The sequence below is a fragment of the Schistocerca nitens genome, chromosome 6 (assembly GCF_023898315.1).
Source record: "Schistocerca nitens isolate TAMUIC-IGC-003100 chromosome 6, iqSchNite1.1, whole genome shotgun sequence".
In the NCBI taxonomy this organism is placed as follows: domain Eukaryota; kingdom Metazoa; phylum Arthropoda; class Insecta; order Orthoptera; family Acrididae; genus Schistocerca; species Schistocerca nitens.
Genome location: NC_064619.1, coordinates 216,181,418 through 216,199,208, shown reverse-complemented (window position 1 = coordinate 216,199,208; position 17,791 = coordinate 216,181,418). Strand labels below are relative to the sequence as shown.

At 41.9% G+C, this 17,791-nt stretch overlaps 1 protein-coding gene across 1 annotated transcript in view; it reads right to left on the bottom strand.

The window, feature by feature from the left end:
- Positions 1–17,791, bottom strand: part of LOC126262999 (peroxiredoxin-6-like) — a 192,794-nt gene that overhangs the window by 46,329 nt on the left and 128,674 nt on the right. The gene's annotated exons all lie outside the window — the stretch shown is intronic.

Sequence of the window (17,791 nt, the reverse complement as noted above, 5' to 3'; positions counted from 1 at the left end):
TCCTTAGTTTAGCATCTGAGCTCAGTAAATTTAAGTTAGCTTAAGATGGGGTAGGTTATATGAGAGAACGAGTTGTGATGAATTGGAAGAAATGCATTGAGAAGTTATATGAAAACGATTTGGGTCAAAATGAGTATTGTACAATGAGCCATAATTATTTTGAAAGAAATATGGTTAGAATACAGCAAAGAGGTATAGATAGGACTTTTTGGGAATAATGATGAACGAAGGGAGATCTCCAAGAACGAAAAAGGTTTTGTTCGCAAAATACTGCAGTACCAAATGTTACACTGAAAACGAACCCTGTCCTTTCCATTGTGTTATCCCTCTATGTGTTTGTGTACCCTTGTGTATTTGTTTTCTTCCTGTCTATGTGCACTGTTTCATAGAATTTTTTTTCTCTTCCAATACTAAGCTACATTCACTATGATGAGGAATACTGTTATCCTCAAATATAATTGGCATTAATAATATGTTATTTACCTTGTAAAGATGTTTAGACATTATTTATTCCGTTTTGTTTTAATGTTCATGTGTGAAGTTGATGTTTCAAAAGTTATTCTGATCTTTCATATATTTACTTATGTCATAATTCCTGTAACACTGATGTATATGTCTATCTCTATTCTTTTGTAAAGCCTGTTTTACTACAAATGTTATCTGTATTGTTATGTTTTTTAATGATGTATTTTGTACCTTTGTAATTGTATTCTTATGTTATAAAATTGTAATTGACACCAGTTCATCAAATTAAGTAACTTGTAAGTTACATTTCACTGCACACGTTTCTGTTGGTCATCGTAAATGGACAATATGTGAGAAGTAGGGATTGTTAGTGTTTGCACGTGTGTTGATAATTCAGCAAGGGACTGGTTAACAGCATTGCTGGTTCTAATGACAATTCCAAAAACTTTGTGATTGCACAAGTAGTGGTTTATGGACTTGCTATATTCTCCACAAGACTCTTTGATGGTGATTGTGCACCTGCAAGTCGCAACAGATGGCTGCTGGCCGTCTCTACAAGGACTATAGTGGGTCTGCATCTTTGATGACCCATCATTACCATTATTTGTACAAGGACTACAGTGGGTCTACACCTTTGATGACACACCAATACCATAATCTCTACGAGGAATACAGTGTGTCTGCTCTGTGATGACCTACCTACCAATATTCTTCAAAACTTCGACTGACCCTGCTGTGGGTTTGCTCTGTTGTGGCCCATTACCTGTCTGCATGTCAAGAGTCAGCACTGTCTTTTCGTTGGAAGGACAACACTACTTCTTCAAGACTGCATGGAAATCCACTACTTCCGTGTGCATTTTCTTCTACTGTTCAGACTTTGAGAAAAACACTGCTATTTTACTGTGATGAACGATCAGGACTGTCTTTATGGACTGTGAGAAAATTTTAGCTTTTGACCAACATTGTATCAATAAATGTGTGCATTTGATTTCTTTGTTATTGTAATTATGAAAAATTTTATCAAATCATTATTGGCCACTGCCCAAAACAAATTGAAAATTTTTTGTGGGGAGCATGGGGGCTATGTAAGTAGGCTGTTTATGTTTTCTTGTTGGCAACGTTACGTAGCGCTCTGTATGAAAATCACTGGCTGTGCTGTGTGCAGTCTGTGGCTAGTTTGCATTGTTGTCTGCCATTGTAGTGTTGGGCAGCGGCAGCTGGATGTTAACAGCGCGTAGCGTTGCGCAGTTGGAGGTGAGCCGCCAGCAGTGGTGGATGTGGGGAGAGAAATGGCGGAGTTTTGAAATTTGGAAAACTGGATGTCATGAACTGCTATGTATATTGTGATTTTTCAACACTATTAAGGTAAATACATTGTTTGTTCTCTATTAAAATCTTTCATTTGCTAACTATGCCTATCAGTAGTTAGTGCCTTCCGTAGTTTGAATCTTTTATTTAGCTGGCAGTAGTGGCGCTCGCTGTATTGCAGTAGTTCCAGTAACGAAGATTGTTGTGAGGTAAGTGATTTGTGAAAGGTATAGGTTAATGTTAGTCAGGGCCATTCTTTTGCAGGGATTTTTTGAAAGTCAGATTGCGTTGCGCTAAAAATATTGTGTGTCAGTTTAAGCACAGTCTTGTATAATTGTTCAAAGTCGACGTTTCACACATTCTTCTTTTCTGTTAAAATTATTATGGCGTTCGTGAATTTCTAATATCCCTCTATACGTGTACGCGTAATAATGCGTTGTTTTTGCACGCACGTCTCACTGAATTTTATTTCGTGGTCTCTGTTTCAGAACGTTCTGTTACGACCGATTTGTCAGTAAGTTCCTAGCGGCATTTCCTTTTGTGTTTCGTTAAGCAGGTGCCAACACACTTTTTTTTATTCTTCTTATGTATGCTTGCCCACAACTACACGGGATTTTATACATCCCAGGTGTCGCTAGTGCACAGAACAACAAAAAGAAGTGTCAACATCCGCGTAGCCGAACACAAAAGGAATTGCCGCCTGGTACATACTGACAAATCGGTCGTAGCAGAACACTGTTCCGCTACCTGAAACATCAGTTAGTATCAACGCCGTCTTCACAACAGAAGATTCGATAACTTAGAGAGTCACCATAGAACTTTTTATTACGAAGCGTATTCGGAAAGAAAGGTCCGATTAGGCGCGAAATGGAAACCACTATAAAAATCCGATGGAACTTTGCACAGTTGTGTTGGGCAGCGTCTTCAGTTTGCCTGTCGATAGCTTCACGTCGCTCTTTTCAGTTCACAGCGCAAAGTGAGCACGTAGAAATGCCAAAACAACAATGTCTCCCGCCAAGTATGTGTATCTGGTGAGAGATTTCGCTGAATCTATGCAGCCCACACAACACAAATTTCATGCGTTTCTGTCTTCAACACATTCTTCAGCCGCATTCTACAGGGGCAATGAAGAAGCTCCTGCAGCGGTTTCGATGGGGAGTGTTTGATTACCCACAATACAGTACTTAATTCGCTTCCTCCGCTGTTCAACTCTGCTCACATGAACCGCTGACTACGAAGACAACATTTTGGCACAAACAACGAAAGGCAGACCAGCGTACAGAATTGGAGGAAAGCTCAGGCGGCTGCCTTCTGTGACGAGGGTACTGAAAAGTTTGTTCAACACCACGACAGAAGTCTAAGCCGAAGCGACGACTATTTAGAGAGGTAGCTGGAAGGTGTGGCTAACTGTTGCGAATAAAAAATTTTTGATTTTCACTGTTGTTTACATTTCGCGACCACTCAGAACTTACTTTCCGAACACCTCTAGTGAAAATTTTAATCGTCTTTGTCGCAATACAATGTAATAACAAATAATTGATCACCAGTTACGGTTGGTTAGCGAACAGTTTCAAACATAACAACATACGAGGGCTGTCCAGAAAGTAAGTTACGATCGGTCGCGAAATGGAAACGACTATGAAAATCCGATAAAGCTTTGCAAAGATGTGTTGGGCAGTGTCTCCAAAATGACTCCAGGTAGAATTATGTCGCTCTTTTCATTCCTGAGCTCTTAGTGAGCGCGTAAAGATGTTATAGAAAATAGTGTCTCCCGCCAAGTACGAGGGCCTGGTGAGAATTTTCCCCTGAAGCTATGCAACCAACATTACATATCTGTCGTGCGGTTTCTTCTTCAAGACAATTCTCAGCCTCATTCTGCAGGGGCAATGAAGACGTTCCTGCATAGTTTCAATTGGAAATGTTTGGTTACCCACAATAGAGCCCGTAATTGTCTCCCACTGAGTTTCATCTCTGCTCAAACGAACCGCTGGCTATGAAGACTACACAGACAACGAGCTTTAGGCCAGCGTAGAGAATTGGCGGAAAGCACTGGCGGCTGCCTTCTACGATGAGGGTATTGGAAAGTTGGTACAACGCTACGACGAATGTCTGAGTTAGAATGGCGACTACGTAGAGAAGTAGCTGAAAGGTGTAGCTAACTGTTGCAAATGAAACATTTCTGATTTTCACTGTGATTTTCATTTTGCCATCAATCGTAACTTACTTTCTGGACAGCCCTCGTATAAGAAAAGCTTATTTCTTATAAAATATTGAAACATTGACAATATTAAGAAGCCTTCCATGCTTAATTATAATCGATACTTAAACACAGTCTTAACTACCACGACATCGTTACTAAGCGGAACTTCTCAGTACCTAAAAGCTGGTCAGAGCATGTTATAACATGAAATCGGTAGGAGAGCAATCCCTGTGCGTGCTTGACTACAACCGCCGTGGTCGGCGTTTCTCATTTATAATTCACAGGTTGTGCACAAGAACTTCCACTTACAAATTTGAGAAATAAACAGAAAGAAAGAACTAATGTTATGGTGGGCCTTATGCACCGAGGTGACAAAAGCCATGGCGTAGCGATATGCACATATGCATAATGGCGGTAGTATCCCGTACACAATTGACGGAAGTGTCATCTGTACTCAGATGATTCATGTGAAAAGTTTTCCGGCGTGATTATGGCCCCAGGACGAGAATCAACAGACTCAGAGCGCGGTATGGTAGTTGAAGCTAGACGCTGGGACGTTCCATTTCAGAAATCGTTAGGGAATCCAATATTCCAAGATCCATAGTGTCAAGAGTATGTCGAGCATACCAGATTGCAAGCATTACCTCTCACTACGGATAACTCAGTGGCCGACGGCCTTAACTTAACGACCGAGAGCAGAGGCGTTTGCGTAGAGTTGTCAGTGCTAACAAGCAAACAACACTGCGCGAAATAACCGCACAAATCAATGTGGGATGTACGACGAACGTATACGTCGGGAACGTTCGACGAAATTTGGTGGTAATGGGCTGCGGCAGTAAACGAACAAGGCGAGTGCCTTTGCTAACAGCACGACATCGCCTGCAGCGCCTCTCCTAGGCTAGTGACCTTATCGGTTGAACCCGAGACGATTGGAAAACCGTGACCTCGTCGGCTGAGTCCCAACCGCAGTTGGTAAGAGCTGATGGTAGGGTCCGAGTGTGGTGCAGACCCCACGAAGTCATCGACCGAAGTTGTCAGCAATGCACTGTGCAAACTGGAGGTGGCTCCATAATGGTGTGGACTGTGATTACATGAAATGGACGGAGTGCTCTTGTCCGACTGAACCCATCATTGACTGGAAGTGGTTATGTTCGGCTACTTGGAAATCGTTTGCAGCAATTAATAGACTTCATGTTCCCAAACAATGGTGGAATTTTTTATGGGTGACAATGCGCCATGTTGTAAGATCACATTTTTTCGCGATTGGTTTCAAGAACATTCTGGACAGTTCCAGAGAAGGATTTGCCCATCCAGATCGCCGCACATGAATCCCATCGAACATTTATGGAACATTATAGAGAGGTCAGTTCGTGCACAAAATCCTGCACCGGTAACACTTTCGCAATTGTGGTCGGCTTCAGAGGCAGCATGGCTCAATATTTCTGCAGGAAACTTCCAGCGACTTGTTGAGTCCATGGCACGCCGAGTTGCTGTATTTGTAAGTAGGCTGTTTATGCTTTCTTATTGGCAACGTTACGTAGCGCTCTGTATGAAAATCACTGGCTGTGCTGTGTGCAGTCAGTGGCTGGTTGGCATTGTTGTAATACTCGCCATTGTAGTGTTGGGCAGCTGGCTGTGAACAGCGCGTAGCTTTGCGCAGTTGGAGGTGACCCGCCAGCAGTGGTGGATGTGGGGAGAGAAATGGCGGAGTTTTGAAATTTGTCATGAACTGCTATATATGTTATGACTATTAAGGTAAATACATTGTTTGTTCTCTATTAAATAATCAGATAGCTGTGTAATTCTGTGTTAGAGAAATATGGTACCGATATGTAAAGTTGTGTAAGCAAATACCATATTAGCTAGGGCTCCTTGTGCTTGCCAAACACATGGTACACAAAGTAGGCGTGTACTCCCCTGACGATTAATGTAATTATACCCTCAGGTGTTACAGATTACAGCAATGGAATGAAATGTATCACGGAAAACTTTCTTTGTAATTCAAAAATCTTTAAAAATAAATGTTTTAAGTACAAAATTAATCACTCATTGCGCTGTTGGAGGTGAGCCGCCAGCAGTGGTGGATGTGGGGAGAGAAATGGCGGTGTTTTGAAATTTGTCATGAACTGCTATATATGTTATGACTATTAAGGTAAATACATTGTTTGTTCTCTATTAAAATCTTTCATTTGCTAACTATGCCTATCAGTAGTTAGTGCCTTCAGTAGTTTGAATCTTTTATTTAGCTGGCAGTAGTGGCGCTCGCTTTATTGCAGTAGCTCGAGTAACGAAGATTTTTGTGAGGTAAGTGATTTGTGAAAGGTATGGGTTAATGTTAGTCAGGGCCATTCTTTTGTAGGGATTATTGAAAGTCAGATTGCGTTGCGCTAAAAAAAAATTGTGTGTCAGGATAAGCACAGTCTCGTATATAATTCTTCAAAAGGGGACGTTTCATATTACAGCGGGCAAAAGGAGGTCCGACACGCTTTAGAAGGTACGCCACGAATTTTGTTACCATAGTGTAAGGCTTTGAAGAAAAGTACAAAAAAAGTACGTAGGAACAGAACTAATTACCTGACATTAATTTTTTAAAACAAAGTATGTCCAAGAAATTTAAGTTCTATGTGTTTGTTTCCGTAGATCTGAGATGGTTGTTAACCGACCGAAACCGTATATCATCTAGTTCTTCTTACGTTATTACAATGTCGATCTCTTTGTCTCCATCACTCTACGACGTCAGATCTTACAAATAGACATTTTATACTAGATTGTAATCTGCACGTACACAGTGTCCCAGAAGGATGGTCAATTTTCAGGGATATAACAGGAACGATCATCAAAAGCAGAAAAATCTAGTGAACATGAGCTCTGAAAAACATTCCTTAAGAGCACTTCACCGTCTTCGGTACCATAAAACAAAACGCTTTTACTTCAAGCTCCTTGCTTCCAATATTTTGAGAGAAGGTAGTATGGACCACAACAAGAAGAACTGCCTAGTAAACATGGGCTTTAAAATTCATACCTTAAAAGCTATGAGCACTTGTTCAGCAGACGAGATTGGTTTCACAGTATCGAAGATGAAGAAGTGCTCATAGTACGTAACGTAAATATCTTAAATCTCATGTTTACCAGACTTTCTTTCTTCTACTGATAGTTCCTGTCATATCCCTGAATCTTAACTATACCTTCTGGGACATCTTGTATAATCATGTCTGTTCCACTGAGAGGTTTTTTTTTGTTTTTTTTTTTTTTTTTTTTTACTATCACGTTAACTGTCTCTTGCGTGAAAAAGCCCTATCTACGTATTCTTTAATCTTCATCTCGTGGAATATATAATATAATCAGAAGATTACTTAACAGTCTCATTTCAGATCAAATTAGTGTTTTATACTCTTCTTCACCCTTTTCTCCCCTAAAAATATAAAGGAATGATATTTATCGACAGTCGATATCTTGTTATGGTTTATTATCTGCTATTATGTGCTCTGTATGCCGTTGTACAAAATGTTTTAAACATCAAACGTAACGTCTCAGTAATAACGTTCTACTTGCCTGGTATCTAGATGAAACTCTAATAAGCAACTAAATAAAAAAAGCTTGCACACTTGGTTACAGCGCTGTTAGTCACTAACAGGGAGGATGGAGTTAGGACTGCGCATCGAGCAAATTACTGTAGAGGAAGAGACAATTTGCTGATCGAGACAATGAGGGGGACTGCTGAAGTGTCTGATTCAATTGCTCTTGAGCAGTGGGACAATCACGCCACCGGAACGTGTGTCGGCAAGTGGCCTACTCGCGGTTTCTTTTATTTTGTTTTACTTTTTAGTGAAACAGTATACGCTTTTACAATATAACTAAAATTTTTATACTGTGGAACTCTGTTTCTATAAAAGATGACTTTTCGCGTGTGATTGTATTTCAATTTTTGGTAGTAATTACGTCGTCGATCCCTCACAATTTTCATAGCTGATTTACGACATTTGTCCCTGATATGGAGCAATGTACTCTACGAAGATTTGTCTGTTATGTACTAAAGTTTTTCGGAATTTACGTTGTAGTTTTAGTTTGCATAGGGAAAATAAGTCGCGAACATAGATATTGGGCTAGGCTACTTATCAATGGGTTACCACAACCTTCATTTCGCTTTTATATTCGCTGCCTTTGTCAGTTCACAATCATATTCCCACCTTTCAACCTAATCTAGTTCTTGGTCTACGTTAAACGTCAGTCTGTCACCACAACCAAGATTTTGGAAGGGAGGTGACACTTTTTACATCTACATGACCACTCTGCAATTCCCACCTAAGTGTTTGCCTGAGAGTTCATCGAACTACTTCCAGACTATCGAATAGTAAGCAGGAAAAACGAACACTGAAATCTCCCCGTGCAAGCTCTGATTTCTCTCATTGCATTACGATGGTCATTTCTACCTACGTAGGTGAAAGTCAACAAAATATTTTCGCATTCGGAAGAGAAATTTGGGGGCTTGAAACGTCATGAGAAGATCTCGCCGTAAAGAATAACGTCTTTGTTTTGAAGTTTGCCACCCCAGTCGGAAGAGAAAGTTGATGAAGGAAATCTCGTGAGAAGGCCTGACCGCAACGAAGATCGCCTTTGTTTTAATGTTTGCCTAGCCTACTCGCGTATCATTATCCGTGGCACTCTCTCCCCTTTTTCGCGATAGTACAAAGCGAACTGCCCTTCTTTGAACTTTTTCGATTTCCTCCGTCAGTCATATCTGGTAAGGTTCCCATACCACGTAGCAGTACTCTGGAACAGGACGAACAAGTGTAGTGCAGGTAGTCTCTGTACCGGATGTGCTGCATTTTCTAAGTGTTCTGCCAGTAAAATGCAGCCTTTGGTTCGCCTTCCCTACAAAATTTTCTGTGTGGTGGTTCGAATTTAAATTGAGCATAACTGTAATTCCTAAGTATTTAGTTGAATCGACATTTAACTTTGATTTATCGTGTAACCGAAATTTAACGCATTTTTCTTAGTACTTGTGTGTATTGCGTCACCCTGTTCATTATTTAAAGTTGATTGTTACTTTAGGCACCACACAGGTATCTTATCTAAATCATTTGCAATTGGTTTTGTGTTTATGACTTCACTAGATGGTGAACGATAGCATCATCTGCCAAAGATCTAAGAGGGCTGCTCTGATTGTCTCCTAAATCGTTGATACAGAATAAGAAAAGCAGAAGGGTTCCGGTAGTGGAACGCCAGATATCACTTCTGTTTTACTGGATGACTTTTCGTCAGTTGCTCCGAACTGTGACTTTTGTGACAGGAAATCACGAATCCAATCGCACAACTGAGACTATAGTCCGTAGGCACGTAATTTAATTAGAAGTTTCATGTGAGGAACAATTTTAAAAGCCTTATGAAAATCCAGAAATATGGAGTCAATTTGAAGTCCCCTGCTGATACCACTCATTACTTCGTGTGAATAAAGTCGGGCTTCGCAAGAATGATATCATCTGAATCCGTCCTGCCTATTTGTGACTTGATAGTTTTCTTCGCGATGATTCATAAAGTTCGAACGCAATATATGTTCCAAAATACAACTGCAAACTGATGTCAGTGGTATGGTTCTACACTCCTGGAAATGGAAAAAAGAACACATTGACACCGGTGTGTCAGACCCACCATACTTGCTCCGGACACTGCGAGAGGGCTGTACAAGCAATGATCACACGCACGGCACAGCGGACACACCAGGAACCGCGGTGTTGGCCGTCGAATGGCGCTAGCTGCGCAGCATTTGTGCACCGCCGCCGTCAGTGTCAGCCAGTTTGCCGGGGCATACGGAGCTCCATCGCAGTCTTTAACACTGATAGCATGCCGCGACAGCGTGGACGTGAACCGTATGTGCAGTTGACGGACTTTGAGCGAGGGCGTATAGTGGGCATGCGGGAGGCCGGGTGGACGCACCGCCGGATTGCTCAACACGTGGGGCGTGAGGTCTCCACAGTACATCGATGTTGTCGCCAGTGGTCGGCGGAAGGTGCACGTGCCCGTCGACCTGGGACCGGACCGCAGCGACGCACGGATGCACGCCAAGACCGTAGGATCCTACGCAGTGCCGTAGGGGACCGCACCGCCACTTCCCAGCAAATTAGGGACACTGTTGCTCCTGGGGTATCGGCGAGGACCATTCGCAACCGTCTCCATGAAGCTGGGCCCAACATCGCCCCAACATCGTGCAGCCCGCCTCCAGTGGTGTCGCGACAGGCGTGAATGGAGGGACGAATGGAGACGTGTCGTCTTCAGCGATGAGAGTCGCTTCTGCCTTGGTGCCAGTGATGGTCGTATGCGTGTTTGGCGCCGTGAAGGTGAGCGCCACAATCAGGACTGCATACGACCCAGGCACACAGGGCCAACAACCGGCATCATGGTGTGGGGAGCGATCTCCTACACTGGCCGTACACCACTGGTGATCGTCGAGGGGACACTGAATAGTGCACAGTACATCCAAACCGTCATCGAACCCATCGTTCTACCATTCCTAGACCGGCAAGGGAACTTGCTGTTCCAACAGGACAATGCACGTCCGCATGTATCCCGTGCCACCCAACGTGCTGTAGAAGGTGTAAGTCAACTATCCTGGCCAGCAAGATCTCCGGATCTGTCCCCCATTGAGCATGTTTGGGACTGGATGAAGCGTCGTCTCACGCGGTCTGCACGTCCAGCACGAACGCTGGTCCAACTGAGGCGCCAGGTGGAAATGGCATGGCAAGCCGTTCCACAGGACTACATCCAGCATCTCTACGATCGTCTCCATGGGAGAATGGCAGCCTGCATTGCTGCGAAGGGTGGATATACACTGTACTAGTGCCGACATTGTGCATACTCTGTTGCCTGTGTCTATGTGCCTGTGGTTCTGTCAGTGTGATCATGTGATGTATCTGACCCCAGGAATGTGTCAATAAAGTTTCCCCTTCCTGGGACAATGAATTCACGGTGTTCTTATTTCAATTTCCAGGAGTGTATAATTCAGTGTATTACTTTTGTTTCCTTTCTTGTGTATTGGTGTGATCTGTGCAATTTTATATTCCTTAGGTACACCGAGAGAGCAGCTTTATACGATTGCTATACATGGAGCAATTAAACCAGCGTACGCCTGAAGGAACCAAATTCGTGCACAGTCTGGAACGGAATGCTTCCCTATAATAAGTGGCTAAGTTAAAAAGCAGATAAAAATTCACTTGACGCCTTCCTGAGAGTCAATCTCCCCTCATTCCAAATTAATAATGTATGTGTAGACCAGATGTGGCTTGAATTCAAAGAAATAGTATTTATACCAAATAAATTAACAAACGACGGAGCTGATCCTCCTTGGTACACAAAACAGGTTAGAACACTGTTGCAGAAACAACGAAACAAACATACCAAATTTAAACAGACGGAAAATCTCCAAGATTGGTGATGTTTTACAGAAGCTCGAAATTTAGCGCGGACTTCAATGAGAGATGCTTATAACAATTTCCACAACGAAACTTTGTTTCGAAACCTGGCAGAAAATCCAAAGATTTTCTGGTCGTGTGTGAAGTACGTTAGCGGCAAGAAACAATTAATGCCTTCTCTGCACGATAGCAATGGAGATACTATCGAAGACAGTGCTGCCAAAGCAGAGTTAGTAAACACAGCCTTCCAAAATGTCTTCACAAAAGAAGACGAAGCAAGTATTCCAGAATTCGAATCGAGAACAGCTGCCAACATGAGTAACGTAGAAGTAAATATCCACGGATTAGTGAAGCAACTGAATTCACTTAATAAAAGCAAGTCTTCTGGTCCAGACTTTATACCAATTAAGTTCTTTTCGGAGTATGTTGATGGATTAACTCCATCCCAGTCACCAACTTTCTCCTCCGAATGCGAAAATATTTTGTTGACACCGACCTACATAGGGAGAAACGATCACCACGATAAGGGAAATCAGAGCTCGTATGGAAAGATATAGGTGTTCGTTCTTTCCGCGCGCTATACGGGATTGGAATAATAGAGAATTGTGAAGGTGGTCGATAAATCCTCTGCCAGGCACTTAAATGTGATTTGCAGAGTATCCATGTAGATGTAGATGTAGAAGTTGCTTCGTTACACCGAGGATATCTGCCGCTAAGTTGCTCATATTGGTAGCTGTTTTTGATTTCGATTCTGGAATATTGACCGGGTCTTGTTGGCGAAGTATTTTTGGAAAACAGTTTTTAGTAACTCCGCTTTAGTGGTGCTGTCATCAATAACATTACTATTGTTACCTGCACTACACTTGTTGATTGTGTGTTGCCAGAATGTCATTGGATTTTCCGTCAGGACTGGAGGGCAGAGTTTCAATGTGTAAGCCACTATAAGCATCTCGCACTGAAGTACGCGCTAAGCTTCGAGCTTCTCTAAAACATCACCAATTTTGGAATAGCATTGCTGCATGGCTGTAGCAGAGAGTTTGGAACAGGGCAGCACACAAGTCGCTACTGATTATTCCCCCCGTTTTACTGCCCATTTTAATACACATCGATAAAACGAATATCCCACTAGTCTAATCCGGGACCGCTCTATCGAGTGGGCACATAAAACTAAATACAAAACAGAGACCACCAACATTTAAGGATAGCGAACATTTCAAATGTGTGTGAATTCCCAAGGGACCAAACTGCTGAGGTCATCGGTCCCTAGAATTACACACTACTTAAACTGACACTAACTTATGCTAAGAACAACACACACACCCATGCCCGAGGGAGGACTCGAACCTCCGGCGGGAGGGGCCGCGCAATCAATGACATGGCGCCTCTTACCGCGCGGCCACTCCGCGCGGCGACAGCGAGCAGTTCCTCAGGATACACTACACAGATGCAATATGAAAATCAGAGAAAAATTGTATGTTTGCTCCACTGATGGGAAACTGAGAAGCATCGCTTTTCATGAACTGGACGTATCACATAGCACCACATAACCCAGTCTAGTGCGTTGTTGACTACTAGAGAACTCAATGGCCTGCAGCCTCATTCCGTGACTACCGCTTCGATGTGAGTTCAGATGCGTGCGTTACGACAAAACAGCGATAAAAATATAGCTCATAGCCTTACAGTAGGGTGTATGTAGTGACTTTTCGATGCATACGGAAACGTTGTCTGGAGAAAGTGCAGACAATATGTCGATAAAAATTCATCTGATGCAGTGTTACAAGCTTTGACGGTAACAATGATGTCTCTCCCGCCTGAGCGACGTCTGGTACATGTTAATAATATTTTTCTATGTATTTATGTTAGAACTATTTCCAAATATTCACAGATTTTTTTTTTTTGTTTCATGTGGCATCCATGAGATCGTGATAATGCGACTTCGAACTTGGGTGTGGACGCGGTGCTTTGAGGTTCAGGTCGCGGCCCTGTTTAAGCCGACGGCCAGCGATCATGAGAAGATAGCATCCGGTTTGTCGACAGCCCCTTTGTGCTTTATTACAATAATTACAAAGTAATTTAAAACAGAAGCGTTGTAATTTAGATATCGATGCAACGATTATGTTTAGTAATTGATACGAGTTGATCCGTTTCACATTGAGAATAGTTGTATAGAGTGCTAGAGGTGTTTAATCATGTATCTTACAGACAATAAACATCGATCTGAGAAGACTTATTATAGAAAAATATATGGGAATTACGTGTATTTTAAATCAAGAAAATTAAATATTTCACATCCATGAACCTGAAATTAATGAAACGTCATATAAATGGAAAAATTAAATACGTGGACTGAAAATATTATTCTCAGATACAGTCGAACTTAGAGTGTATCTTCATTGAACAATGGCCTTCTCTGACTTAATAATTATGAAGTTTTATTCTGCAGGTAAAAGTAATGAACTCTGTTCCCTGCTCAGAACTGTCAACCAAACATGCATGTTTACTAAGAGTACCGTACGTCAGGGCAGTGACAGCATGAGTTTTACTCATGAAACAAAACAATAAAATTACTACGAAATAATACAGGATACGTGTTGTTTCATCGAGGTACAATCAGTTTCACAAGAAAGTGGAAATAAAAGGCACTATTATAAATATATGTTTACGTGAAAATAACAGGTTATTACTAACTGCACAATTACCTAATAGTTAATCCAATCGCTGCCATTATCGATTATACCTTGGCACTTTTTTGGCATGCTTTTCACGAGATTTTCTGCATATTCTGTCTGTAAAGATCTCCATATAGTCCTGATTTGACATGACAGCTGCTACAAAGTATATATTGGCTCTCCTTTAAGCTTCATCTTAATGTACGACCAAACATTTAAGATCGGATTTGCATCCGAGACACTGCAGGCCAATCCATCATGGACACTCCATTGTCTTGTTTCCACACTGTACAGAAAATCCTGCGGTGTTTTGCATCATTATCCTCTTGAAGCACCAAGTTTGCTTCATTCGAACCAAATAGCTTCTTAACGGACCTCAGAAGGCATTTTTGATAAATATATAAATATAAATAAGTGACGCTTCAGTTATTTTGCACTCATTTTAAACTGCAACCGACAAAGCAAAACATTCCACTCTCACACTGTTTATCTATAATACACTGTGCAAAACCGCACTGATTTCAGATTCTAGACCACTACCAGAGATGTCACTGTGGACGCTACATTTAAAATTAGGGTCTACACTTTCCTGTGGAACTGATTGTACTTACAACTCCGATGCTGATGAAGCAATAAATGCTGCAATATCAGTTTGTAGAAAAACACGTCACTAATGATGGAGAAAATGCAGAGAAAAGTGTCGTAATTGAAAAAAATTAAAGTTTAGTGACAGGTTTAGTCGTGTTCGTTTTTTCATGATTTTTGTCTCCCATCAACGTATACAGGATGGTTATAGTATCCAAAGGAATATTGTTACACTGCAAAACCATACATTTGTCTTCATTAATACTTTGAATTATTAAGACCCCAGTGAAAATATCTATCCTGGTACCTTCAATATGTGTTTTGGGTGTAGAATTCTTGAGTGAAATGTCGGCCTTACATTACGTACGTACTTGTCAGTGGTAGGGCTGAGAGCCTCATTCAGATAAAGTTCCGTTGTGACTTGCAGGAGGAATATATTTGCTGGCCAGTGCTGTAGATTCTTCACCTTATCACGCAGCCTTCTCTCTTTCTTACGAGCGCTGCGCTGATTCACGGCAGAGCCGATGACGCAGCTGCTGTTGTCTATCTACGTCTCTCTCTACTGCCGGCGTGAGAAAAGGTCCCTGTGCAGAGTTCAAGATGGCCTCTTCTGCTGGACTGCCAGTCACAACACTGTCACCAAAAGATATGTGACGTCAAGGAAGCCTTCGGTCAGTTCCGCGCCGTTGCCGAGTAAACAAAATACTTGCGTAAAGAACATCGCAGTGTATAGGCGAGAGGACTGAAGACTCCATAGCGAACAAAATTCAGTGAATAGAAGAACTGGCAGCTGACTTTGTACACAGATAAATGTAATGTAATGTTCGTATACCGGCGAAAGGATCCGATGCCGTTTGACTACAGTTGTTCCGTCATTCATTCAATCGTTCATCGTGTTCCATAGATCCCATCAAGTAAGAGAATCTTCAGACATGTGAAAAGAGTCAAGGAATTCACTAACAAAGACAAAGAGTCACAGAAACTTAATATGGTTCAAATGGCTCTGAGTACTATGGGACTTAACATCAGAAGTCATCAGTCTCCTAGAACTTAGAACTACTTAAACCTATCCTAAGAACGACACACACATCCACACCCGAGGCAGGATTCGAACCTGCGACCGTAGCGGTCGCGCGGTTCCAGACTGAAGCGCCTAGAACCGCACGGCCACTCCGGCCGGCAGAAACTTAATATGTTTGCTGCATTAACAATAAAGTATCACCAAACTGCTTAATGCTACTGTATTAATGCTTATGTCAGCTACATTTAACCGACTACATTAAAAATATAACCCCTGTTTGATGCAGCTGCAGTTTATCGGCTACTATTAGCACAACAATTGATTGATTACAATGGTATGTTTCAAAGAAAAAGTCCCTTTTACAGTACATTGCTACTTGACATTCCGCTTTACAATGAACATTGCTACCTCCATTGTAGCTAACAGAACTTTCCAATCGCTGGATCCAGGTTTTCCTAATTTGAATAAAGAGTGGCTAATGAGGTACGTTTTTCATTTTCTGTTTAATTTGTGTTAGACGGGAGTTTGTTGAACACTGTCCCACCAGAGTATATAACCCCACTCAGACCCCTATACAAGGAGGAAAGATCTACACAGACAACTATTTTTGCGTCCTGTACTGTTAGTGAAACTGATTTTTGATATCAGCTGAAAAAACATTTAAGTGGTAAATCTAATCGGAAGTGAGTATAAGAATTCCAAGATCCTCAAAAAGCCGCAAGATGTCCGGTTATCTACTTTATACAATATTCTTATTGCTCGCTTCCCCTAAACAAACACTTTATTCATGGCAGATTAAAACTGTGTGCCGGACCGAGACTCGAACTCGGGACCTTTGCCTTTCGCGGGCAAGTGCTCTACCAGCTGAGCTACCCAAGCACGACGCACGACGACAAGTAGAGCACTTGCCCGCGAAAGGCAAAGGTCCCGATTTCGAGTCTCGGTGGGCAAAGGTCCCGATTTCGAGTCTCGGTCCGGCACACAGTTTTAATCTGCCAGGAAGTTTCATATCAGCGCACACTCCGCTGCAGAGTGAAAATTTCATTCTGGAAACACTTTATTCACTTCAGGTGCAATGCCTGGTAAGATAATTACATACGACTACAGGTACTGACAATGTGGTAAATAAGCTAACTCTTTTGTTTTTGTGTCAACACAGAGATGCTTCGAAGGATATAACATTCTGAAACGGCGATAAATCACGGGAATCAGTTAAGTTATTGCCTGCAACATACATCTCACATAATAACCACGACGATTAAATCAGAAAAAGTCATTTCTATATGGAGGAAAAGCAAGAGAGAAGTGCAGTGATTAAAAAGGGGATAAGTCAGGGATGCCTGTTTTTGGAAGAAGCTATGAAACAAAACAAAAAAAAATAGTTCGGACAAAGGATTAAAATTCTAAGTGAAAGATATGTAACAAATATTCGAATTGCTTGTTATACTGCTATCCTCTGCGAACATAATGAAGGATTACAGGACTTGTTAAGTGGAATGAACTATTTGCGGAGAATAAAAAACGGATTGAGAACAAACCAAACAAAGAGAAAGTATTTCGGAGCATCGGAAGTGAGACTAGCTACGAACTTAACAGCAATAATTACCACAAATGTCATGAAGTTAAGGAATTCTATCACCTTGCAAACAACGGATGACGGGTGAGACAAGATAGCTCTGGCTACAAGAAGCAGGCTGTCAAAGAGAGCATTCCTCGAACGTTCAAATGGTTCAAAAGTCTTTAAGCACTATGGGACTTTACATCTGAGGTCATCAGTCCCCTAGACTTAGAACTACTTAAACCTAACTAACCTAAGCACATCACACACACCCAGGCCCGAGGCCGGATTCAAACCTGCGACAGTAGCAGCAGCGCGGTTCCCGACTGAAGCGCCTAGAATTGCTCGGCCACAGCGGCCGGCATTCCGCGCCAAAAAGTCTGCGTGTCTCATAATATGAGCTAGAGAAACACATTTTTGCGAAATGTCCATCTGGAGGACAGCATTGTACGGAAGTGAATGGCGGACTGTGGGATAGCATAAAAGCAAGAGATTCGGAGAGCATGAGGTATGGTGTTAGCGGAGGATATTGAATATTAAATGGACTGATAAGAAAACAGACGATTACGTTCTCGGATT